Below are 11,044 nucleotides of genomic sequence, written 5' to 3' on the forward strand. Positions count from 1 at the left end.
AGTCGTACTAACATGATGAGCTGGAGTATTTTGCTTTTGGTTAAAAGGCCAAATTGGACGCCTTATTGGGCGTAATTTTCTTAAATTGACGTTCGTACAGTTGGATGTATTGTTCATGAAAAGGCAATATTGCCTTTGTGAATAATCCCACATTGAAAATTGAGATGAATAGTAAGGGGTTTATATTGGAACACCTCTTATCGGGTTTTGAATAGTATTTTGGGTTTTGTGGGCTTTGCATAATACATGCGCTTGCGCACGCCGCTACGCGCCACCCCACATATTTTTGAATCTTCTAGGACATTGAAATCACGACTGCTCCCATTCAGGTCTGATTTTCTGACCTTTTATTTTCGGATTATATACTAATATTCTTCATTTTTGACAGCAATCTAGAAGATTGAGATTTTAATTTATGTTAATTGTTAATGCTAATTTTTTTTTCTGTTCATCGTTTTTACTGTTCGCTAGGGAAAAATTTCTGATTGTTAAAACATTTTATTACTGTTCATCTAATCCACTTGCTTTCATTATCTTTTGGTTTATCTAGCAATTAATAGTATTAATTAGCTGCTGTTTTATTTTATTTAAAAAAGTACTGTTCACGGGGGGAAAATATTTTACTGTTCACAGGAAAAGAAATATATAGTATTGCTCTAATTAATTGATTACTTTTGTTTGTTAGTTGCCTTTTAACTAGAAATTAATCAAAAATCATTTATCGTCTAATTTGTTTAATGCATTAGAATTTTAATATTCTTTTCAATTGTTAATCAAAGTCATACTTCTTAGTATCTAGTAGTATTGACAAAACCATTCTCCCATTCAGATTCCAAATACCTACACTAGTAAACTCAAATTGGACTTTATGGCTAACTATGATCATTTCAAGAGTGTCAAACATGAGAAGTTCACCGATGTTAACTATAAACGTTGGGCTAATCAGATGATATACTGGCTCACCACCTTAGGTCTTCTATCTGCCATAGAAACTCCCGAGTCTTCATCCCGTGGATCTCAACCCTCCAACTCTCCTGTTTATGGTCCTCAACTTGAACCCTCTCCTTCCACTTGTAGTGCTAGCTTCTTTTTTTAGCTCTATGAAACCAGAAGAAATCAACTATCATTATTATCATAGGATTCTTAATGCACTTGTAGACAATTTCTATGACATATATTATGAGTTTAAAAGTGCTAAAGACCTATGGAATGCTCTTGAAGTAGAATATGACTATGATGATGTCAAAATTTTGCATTTCACTTCATCCTTTAATAAGTTCATGATGGTTGATGACAAACCCATTAATGAACAAATTCATGAGTTCCAAGATTTTCTCCGTCACCTCCAATCAAAGGGAAATACTTTTACTGATGACTGTAAAGTTTCCTATTTGATTGATAAACTCCCTCCATCCTGGTCTAGATTTGTTGAAGATCTCCGGCACAAGCAAGGAGATATAACATTGACTGATGCCTTCAAAGCTATTCGTATTGAAGACCAGCATAGGCAAAATTCCAAAACCAAGACTGAATCAAAAGCTAAAGTGAACTTGGTAGAAGATAAACCTAAATCTAAGAATTTCAAACCCAAAGGGAAGAAATTCAAGAAAAACCAGCAATCCTTTAACAAATCTTCTTCCAAATCCAATCCCAACTCTTCCAGCCATAAGTCTGATGGAAAGATCTGCTATGTCTGTGGTAGAACCAATCACCTGGCTCCTAACTGTTTCTTTCGGAAGAAGGAACCGGTCAAACCTGCTCCTAAAGAAAATTGATCCAACAAAGTTAATATAATTGAAGAGAATCCAACTTCCTTCAGGTTAGCCTCTTCATCTTATCTTATTAATTCCCTTACTTCTTCCACTAACCAATACTTAGATTCCAGAGCTAATATTCATGTTTATAATCATCGCTCTTGGTTTTTAACTTATCAGGAATCATGTGGAGGAAACATAAGCTTAGCATATGACTCCACCAAACAAATAATGAGAAGTGGACGTATAGTGCTCACCATGACTTCTGGGAAAGTTCTGAATCTACATGGCATTCATCATGTTCCTTCTCTCCATTGCAACTTGATCAGTGAATCTCTTCTTCTTAGAGTTGGCTTTAGGATTGTAAAGGATTCAAATAAATTTGTGATTACCAAGAATAATGTATTCATTGGAAAAAGTTGTATCTATAATGGTATTTTCAAACTCAATGTAATCAATTCCAATTCTAATGAAATTCCTGAGTCTTTTGTTGCACAAATTGTTGAGTCTTGTGATGTTTGGCATGGACGACTTGGACATGTCAATTTCCAAACCTTGCAGAGAATGATTAAATTGAACCTTATTCCCAAATCTTCTCTTGATCACTCATCTAAGTGTGAAATTTGTGTTCAAAGGAAACACACTAAAAAACCCTTCTAGTCTATAATTAGAAATTCTGAACCTCTCGAATTAATTTATAGTGATGTGTGTGACTCGAACCGAATTCTCACCCGAGGGGGAAGGAGATATTTTGTGACATTTATAAACGATCACTCCAGATATTGTTACACCTATCTTCTCAGAACTAAAGATGAAGTCATAGATAGGTTTAAGGTGTACAAAGATGAATCTGAGAACCAACTTGACAGAAAGATCAATATTCTAAGATCTGATGGGGAGTATACCTCAAATGATATGACTGAATTTTGCCAAGAAAATAGTATTATTCATGAGGTTACTGCTCCTTATACACCATAGTCTAACGGGGTAGCTGAATGAAAGAACATAACCCTAATAGATATGGTAATTTGTATGTTACTCAGTTCAGGAGCACCTAAAAATATCTGGGATGAAGTTCTTCTTTCTGCTAGCTTCATTCTCAATAGGATTCCCCACAAAACTTCTAATATAACTCTTTATGAATATTGGAAGGGGAGATCTCCTAGGTTGAACTTCTTCCAGGTTTGGGGTTGCTTAGCTAAGGTAGCTATTCCCGAACCTAAGAAGAGAAAAATTGGTTCTAAGACTGTTGATACTGTTTTTATTGGATATGCACTAGATAGCAATGTTAATAGGTTTCTAGTCATTAACTCTGAAATCAGTAACATATCCAACAACACAATCATTGAAGCTAGATATGCAGTCTATTTTAAAAACCTCTTTCCTTTCAAATCCAAAATCTCAGAAAATCCTAGTTCATCTCTTCCTTCTGATCTACCATCTTCTAGTTCTTCTCATCCTCTTGATATTGAACCTCGAAGAAGTAAAAGTGGTAGAATTCAAAAGGATTTTGGAGAAGATTTCTTTACTTTTCTTGTTAAAGGTGATCCAAGCTCATTCCAAGAAGCAATGGATTCACCTGAATCTCCTTTCTAGAAAAAAGCCATTGATAATGTGATTAAATCTATAATAGAAAATCATACTTGGATACTCACCGACTTACCTCCAGGTTGTAAACCTGTTGATTGTAAGTGGATATTCAAGAAGAACCGACTTACCTCCAGGTTGTAAACCTGTTGATTGTAAGTGGATATTCAAGAAGAAACTTAGAGCTGATGGTTCCATAGATAAATTTAAAGCTAGATTAGAAGAAACTTAGAGCTGATGGTTCCATAGATAAATTTAAAGCTAGATTAGTAGCTAAAGGCTATACTCTGTAAAATAACATTGATTATTTTTATACCTATTCTCACGTAGCCCGAATCTTGACTATCCGAGTATTGTTAGCCTTTGTTGCTATCCATAAGTTGATCATGTATCAGATGAATGTCAAGACTGCTTTCCTCAATGGTGATCTAGATGAAGAAATCTATATGTACCAACCTGAAGGCTTCATTGCTAAGGGTCAGGAAAACAAAGTCTGCAAACTTGTTAAATCTTTGTATGGTCTTAAACAAGCTCCAAAATAATTGCACCAGAAATTTGACAGAGTCATTGCACAATATGGTTTCATTGTGAACGAACACGTTAAGTGTGTTTACACTAAAGTGATGAACAATGATTATGTCATCCTCTGTCTCTATGTTGATGATATCCTTATCTTTGGAATAACTCTGGAATTAATTTTAAATATTAAGGATTATCTTTCTAAGAACTTTGACATGAAAGACTTAGGTCTTACGGATATGATACATGGAATGAAAATTACTAGAGACACTAGAGGAATATCTTTGCGTCTTTCTCACAGTATTGAGAAAATGCTGATCAAATTTAATTGTCATGAATCTAAACCTATCTCCACACCTTATGATTCTTCTATATCTTTGAAGAAAAATGAAGGTGAACCTGTCTCTCAGCTGAAATATTCTCAGCTGATTGGATCTCTCCTATACATATCCAACCGGACCAGACCCGATATAGCTTATGCCGTAGGGAGAATGTAATGATCATGAACTTTTGATACTAGTTAAAATAATTTTTTTGGTATTTTAAAATATTTAATTATTATTTTTAAAAGAATATTTGTATTTTTCTCGATTTTCTAGAATTTTCTACGATTTAAATGTCTAAATTTTATTATTTTTAAATAATTTTGATATTTATAAATTAACTTAGTGCACTAAAAAATTTTGAATTAATCCGTTGTGTTATCGATACTATTACGTAGTATTTTGTATAATACGTTGTATTATTATTACTATTATGTATCTTTTTGTATAAACCGTTGTGTTATTACTACTATTACGTATAATCTGTTGTATTAGTATCACTAGTACGTATTATTTTGTAGATAATTTTTACATACTTATTTAATTTAATACGTAATTAATTATATTTTATTAATTATTCTCGTAAAATACCTAAACCCTAACCCTAATATATATATATATATATATAGCAAGACTCCTATCAACTTAAGTGGATAGGGAATAGTTGTCCACCAAACTTTTTAGCCACTCATTTATTAATATAAAAAGTCTTTTCATATCATGCAAGGATCCCTAGGCAAGATCCATGGATAAAAAGTTTGGTGGATAACTATTTCCTATCCACTTAAGTTGATAGGAGTTTTCACCTATATATATATATATATATATATGAACATGATTTGGTGTCTTGCACTAGAGACTAGCCATTGTGGAACAGATTTGAAGTTCATTTTGAAGGATGGATGTAAATGATTTGATCTGGACAGATACGTGAAGGTGAAACACACTCAAGATACATGCAGATTCAATCATCTAGACTTGAGGAACAAGTCATTCTCCAAATAGATCTATTCTCCTGCTGTTTTCTGTCCATAAGACTCATTATGTTCAGATTTTATCAATCAGGAAATATGTGGACGTTGCATTGACAGTGTTATGTGATCACAAATCAGGCAACCAAGAAATTAACTATCATCAGAAATTACCTTATACCTGTAGGTTCACTCAACACTCATATATCACAATGGTGGACCATTGACTTCTAACTAAATAAAGTCAAAAGGAGACAATGTATACTTTTAGCCGTCGGCGAGCCCCCGTTGGAGACCACCGAGACACCCGACAACCCCCAGCAACCTCCAACATCCGTTTTCGTTTATTTCTTCTCCGATGAGTAGCCCTATATGTTTTCTATCACCTCCAATTTGTATCACGCTCTAACTCACTATATATCTCTCTCGATAACATCCAAAACATCACTCGATGGCAGCAGCGAGCAGATTTCAGCAGCGTTGTGCCGACTTCGCACGTGTTTTCCGACCACATCCGGCCTCCATTTCCGCCACCGTCTTAGTCGATGTGTAGCCCTTTATATTGTCTATCACACGGTATCTCCCTCTCACTTGGACCCATTTTCTACCTCTCGTTATATCGTTTCGAATATCGCTAATTGTTACTAACACCTCCCTTTTTGTATTCTAACCGATTAACTTTCCGACGAGCCGTGGAACCCATTGTGACCCGTACAGCCACCCTGATGACCCCTACTGCTCTCTACGACAACCTCAATAATAACCCGAGGAAAGATTCCTAACCTCGTTTGTTTTATTTTAATTTTTAGATTATCGTAAAAATTATTAGGCGTAAGATCGCGACTCTTGATTAGTTTCATTTTAATTCTTATAATTGTCGTGATTTAAGTACGTGTAAATTTCCATTTTTAATTATCATTTATTAGAATTTTAGATCTGTTATAAATTACATGCATAGACTAGACTATGATATGTTATTACATGATACATGTGTATCTTTTCTTCGGGAGCTTAGCGATCCTCATGGAAACTTGAGGATAGTGATTCTCATGGTATCTTGAGAATAGTGTAGAGGAGTCGTGGACAAAGTTGTTGGAGGCGGCGAAGTCGAAGGATTCATCAAAAGACAGGAAAAGCAATTTTACTGCTGGCCGGTCGACCACGCATGGCTCTGCGGTCGACCGCGAACATGCACAGCTCAGGGGATCTGGTTAAACTGTTTCACGGTCGATCGCGATGGGTTTGGTGGTCGACCGCCAAAACCCTACAGGCGAAACTGCTCTCTGTCATTGGTCACGGTCGATCGCGATGGGTTCAGCGGTCGATCGTCAAAACCCTGTAATGGATTTCCAGTCTCGGGTGTTGATCGCGGTCGACCGCGATGGGCTCTGCGGTCGACCGCGAGACGGGTCCAGTCTCGGGTGTTGATCGCGGTCGACCGCGATGGGCTCTGCGGTCGACCGCGAGACGGGTTTTGGGCCTGGGCTTGTTTTCCTGCACTGTTTAGGATATCTATTTAGTATAAATAGAAACACGACTTTTCTAGGGGAGGAGGGAGATTGTAATCAGAAAAGAGATCAGGGAGGTTGTTTTTTGATCTAGAGAGATTGTGAGAGAGAGATTTGTAATCCAATTGATTCTCATAATCTAGAGAAGGTATTTTTCTTCGCCCAAATTATAATCTTGTGTTCTTCTGTTGTTTTCTTCACACCACTCTTGATAATTCCACGATCAAGAGTACTCGCACGGTAACTCGTATCAAGTTGGTATCAGAGCATCAGATCCTGTGAAGAGGGACATCTTGTGTATGGTCCTGACTCGATCGTAATACAAGAAGCTTGGCGAGATCCTTATTTTACTAGAAGGAGTCCAAAAAATAAGGAAGGAGAAGATGAGTGAAGCAGATAATTCGGCAAGACGTGATCCTATGGAGAAGCAGATCAAGACGATCAGGATTACCCTCACCCAACTCGTAGGTCTCATCAACAGAGGGGACAAAAGAGAGGAATCTTCTTTGAAGGATAAGAAGAAACTCGTCGAGTCCGAAGAAGAGAGCGATCAATCTGATTCAGATAGGCAGGCCGAGATTGTTAAGACTGTTAGATATCAAGGGGGTAAGAATAATTACCAGAATTTGAAGATTAACTTCAAGGTTGAGATTCATGTTTATGATGGGAGTATCAATGTGGAGAAACTCAATGATTGGATCGAGCGTATGGAGATGTACTTCACTCTCTACGAATATTCATCTAAGGAGAAGATAGTGTTCGTGACGTTGAAGCTTTCGGGACACGCGTTGACGTGGTGGAAGTCCTATTACAAACATGAGAAGAAGACAATGTCGTGGAACAAGTTCAAAGAACTACTTAGAAAGCAGTTCTATCCAGTGGGGTTCCTTGAAGAGTGTTGGTACAAGTGGTACGGCTTACGCCAAAGGTTTAATCAGACCGTTTAAGAGTATACGACGGAGTTCCAACATCAGACGATGGTTCTAAACGTCGCGACTGACGAGTACTCCATCTTCATGAAGTACATGGCAGGTCTGAATGATTACATCCGGAAAGAGATGAAGCTGTTCTCGGTCGAGACGATCGCAGAGGCGAACGTGAAGGCCATTGCCATTGAGGGCAGATAGAAGAAGGGCAACGAGATGAAGGGAGACTCCAAACCATCGGGGAGAAAGTCGGGTGGCTCTCAACCTAAGGATGAGAAGAAGAAGGGTGACTCGGGGAAGGAAGGATTGACATGCAATCACTGCAAGCAGACATGGTACATAACTGATCGTTACTGGGATAAGTATCCTCATCTGAAGCCGAAAGGGTTGAAGAAGAAAGAGGAGAAGAAGGTGTACGTGATAGCATAGGGTCCGAAAGAGGTTCTTGGGATGACTGAACCCAATAGCATTCTCAACCTTATGACGGGGAAGCAGACCACTAAAGAAGACGACGACCCGAGGGAGCATCTCTTTGTTCTGAAGTTGCAGGTCAAGACCAGTTTGGTGGATGCTATTGTAGATACAGGGAGCCAGAAGAATCTGATATCTTAGGCATTAGTACATAAGCTAGGATTGAAGATAATGAAGCATCCGAAGCTCTATCCATTAGGGTGGATTTAGAAGGAGGCAGGATTGAGTATGGTGAACCAGTGTACGTTCAGATTTGCACTCCACGAGTCGTATATTAACGAGATCACATGCGACATGGTTCCGTTGGATGTTTACCAAGTTATTATGTGCAATCCTTATTTATGGGATAGACACGCGGTATATGATCGGTGGACTGATGCGGCATAATTACGTATCAAAATTACAAGTGCACAATTGATCAAGTTATAGTATAAAAAGTTATCGATCCCATGAGGAATGTGATTTTAAGAGATTATTAGAATATGTTCTTAGGTTGTGTGCATGACAAAATAGGATTAAAGAATAAGTGTGATTGTGATGAGTGATTGTTGTGAATATATGCAAGAGACAATAAATTGAATTTTAGAGAAAAGAAATAAGAGTCAAAGAATAAATAAAATCATAAGGCAAGAAAGAAGAATGAATAAAATCAAGAAATAAAATCAAGAATAAAAAGAAAATTCAAGAAAGTCAAGATGGAGGATTCAATTAAGATATGAGAAATCTAGAATTTAATCCACTAACTAATCTCAATTATAAAATACAAACTATTCCTTTTTTATCATATTTCAACTTAGATTTATTAAGCATAGACTATCAAACCATTTAAGGAAAGTATAACCTATCAAATTATCATCTAAGTCAAAATTACTATTCATGTTAAGAACAACAATAAGATAGTAATCCTAGAATTTATAAGCATAACCTATCAAACCATTTAAAATAAGCATAGATTATCAAATTCATCTTCTACCAATTAGTTTTTCTAGTTGATTATTCTAAACATGAACATTTTAAGTGTAAGAGAATAATCCATACAATATAAATGAAATTAGACTAGTTTTATACAATTCAAAGATTCCTACAAGAATTAATTTCACATCTTAAAAAATAATAGCAAGAAGAAAAAGAACTAATTACAAAAATAAAAAGAAAAGAAAAATCTAAACTATGAACAAGAATTAAATCTAACTACAAAGAATTAAAATCTAAACTACAAAATAAATTACAAAAATTAAATACAAGAAAATTAATCTACTCTACAAATTAAAGTGCAAAAAGAAATAAAAAAACAAGAAAATAAATCTACACTACAAGCATGAATGTAAATCTAACTAATAAGTAATAATAAAGAAATTACTAAAAAGAAATAAAAGAGAAAAATAAAAAAAATACAAACCTTCAAATTGCTCTTCATCTCCATCCTCATCATTCAACAAAGAGGAGAAAAGATAAATTTAAATTGGAGAAAAAATATTATTATTAATTACAACAAAAGTTATAATTTTTAGAAGGCCTTCTCAATTAAGAGTAGCCCTCCTCTCCAAATGGAGTTACAAAATTTTTCACACCTCTAACCCCTCACTCTCTACCCCTATTTATAGTAAACATCAGTGAATGAGAGCCATTGGATTAAAATCTTATCTAAAAACAACAAATTTTAGCCTTTGGATTGTGACTGCCTGTATGTCCGTATCGATACCAGCATCGATAGGGGTATCGATGCTGGTATCGATACGGGCATCGATGCTGACATCGATGCCTTGTCCTCTCTGGTTGCTATCCACTGAATCCTCTTGGGTTTGCTCTTGGGCTTGGGCCTTGGGCTTTTGCTTGAACTTTTGGCATTTTTTTCTTGATTTTCCACTAGGCTTTGATTTATTTCTTCATTAAATATTTAAAAGAATTCATTTGACTTCATGGGCTTTATTTCTTCATTAAATCAAGGGCTTGTTGTTAAGAGATGAGAGTTTTGAGATTTATTCTTCATTAACCTGCAATTAAAGATAAAAACAATTATTAATGGTATATTTATTCATATAAAATAGATAATGAGGGTATAAAATTGTAATAAAATATGATTATCAAATAACTCCACACCTAAACTTTTGCTAGTCCTCTAGCAAAGAAAATAAAAAGAAAATCCTAACTCACTTTCGCAGGAATCGCGGTTGTATTTAGTACAACAAGCCTTTAAACCCCTAGGTTACCCTAGTAGACGAGTTGTAGTCTCGTGAGGGTTTGTAGTAAATATACCCATAAAATTTGGTCAACTTGTCAAGTTAAATAAGTCAGTAAATAACTATTTTTCTTTGATATATTTAGACATTCTAATAGAAGCTAGTTAATAATCAAGAAAACGTTTTATATATAACTCCAATATAAATTTCTTAGAAAATATTTTTCATTATAGCAATACAGAACCAAGTCAAATCTTAGAGATTTTAATTTAAAAATTTTGAAAAGATCATGCTAACTCTTTGTTTTAAATAACTTTCAAGTCTCTTGATCAAAATTTGTTTTTCAAGACCATATATACAAAACAATAATATATATAAAAAAATGGTTAGTGTTATAGATATATATGTATATATATTTTTTTCTTTACTCTCTAATTCTTGGTGATTGTTTTCTATTTTAACAGGCTTTCTAAGTGACCATTTAACGATTTTTGAGTCAATGAATCCCAACCCAATTGGGCTTAGGTCATTAAGTATAGAAATACTCCTTGGCCTTAATTACTCGGTCAACTTAGGCTTTATAAGATAGAATCACCTTGAATTTAAGAGTTTTTTTTTCTTTTTGGTGCCTATTTTTCGTACTCTTCTTTTATAAGGTTAGTTTTTTTAATATATATATGTGTGTAAATATATATAGTCTGAAAAAATGTGTAAATCAAGATAACTTGAAAAAAAAATATTTTCAACTCTAAGTTAATGCAAAAATTTCATTATTTTTAATTAAAAATCTAAGGTAAGACTTAAG

This window comes from Asparagus officinalis, chromosome 5 (assembly GCF_001876935.1).
Source record: "Asparagus officinalis chromosome 5, Aspof.V1, whole genome shotgun sequence".
In the NCBI taxonomy this organism is placed as follows: Eukaryota; Viridiplantae; Streptophyta; class Magnoliopsida; order Asparagales; family Asparagaceae; genus Asparagus; species Asparagus officinalis.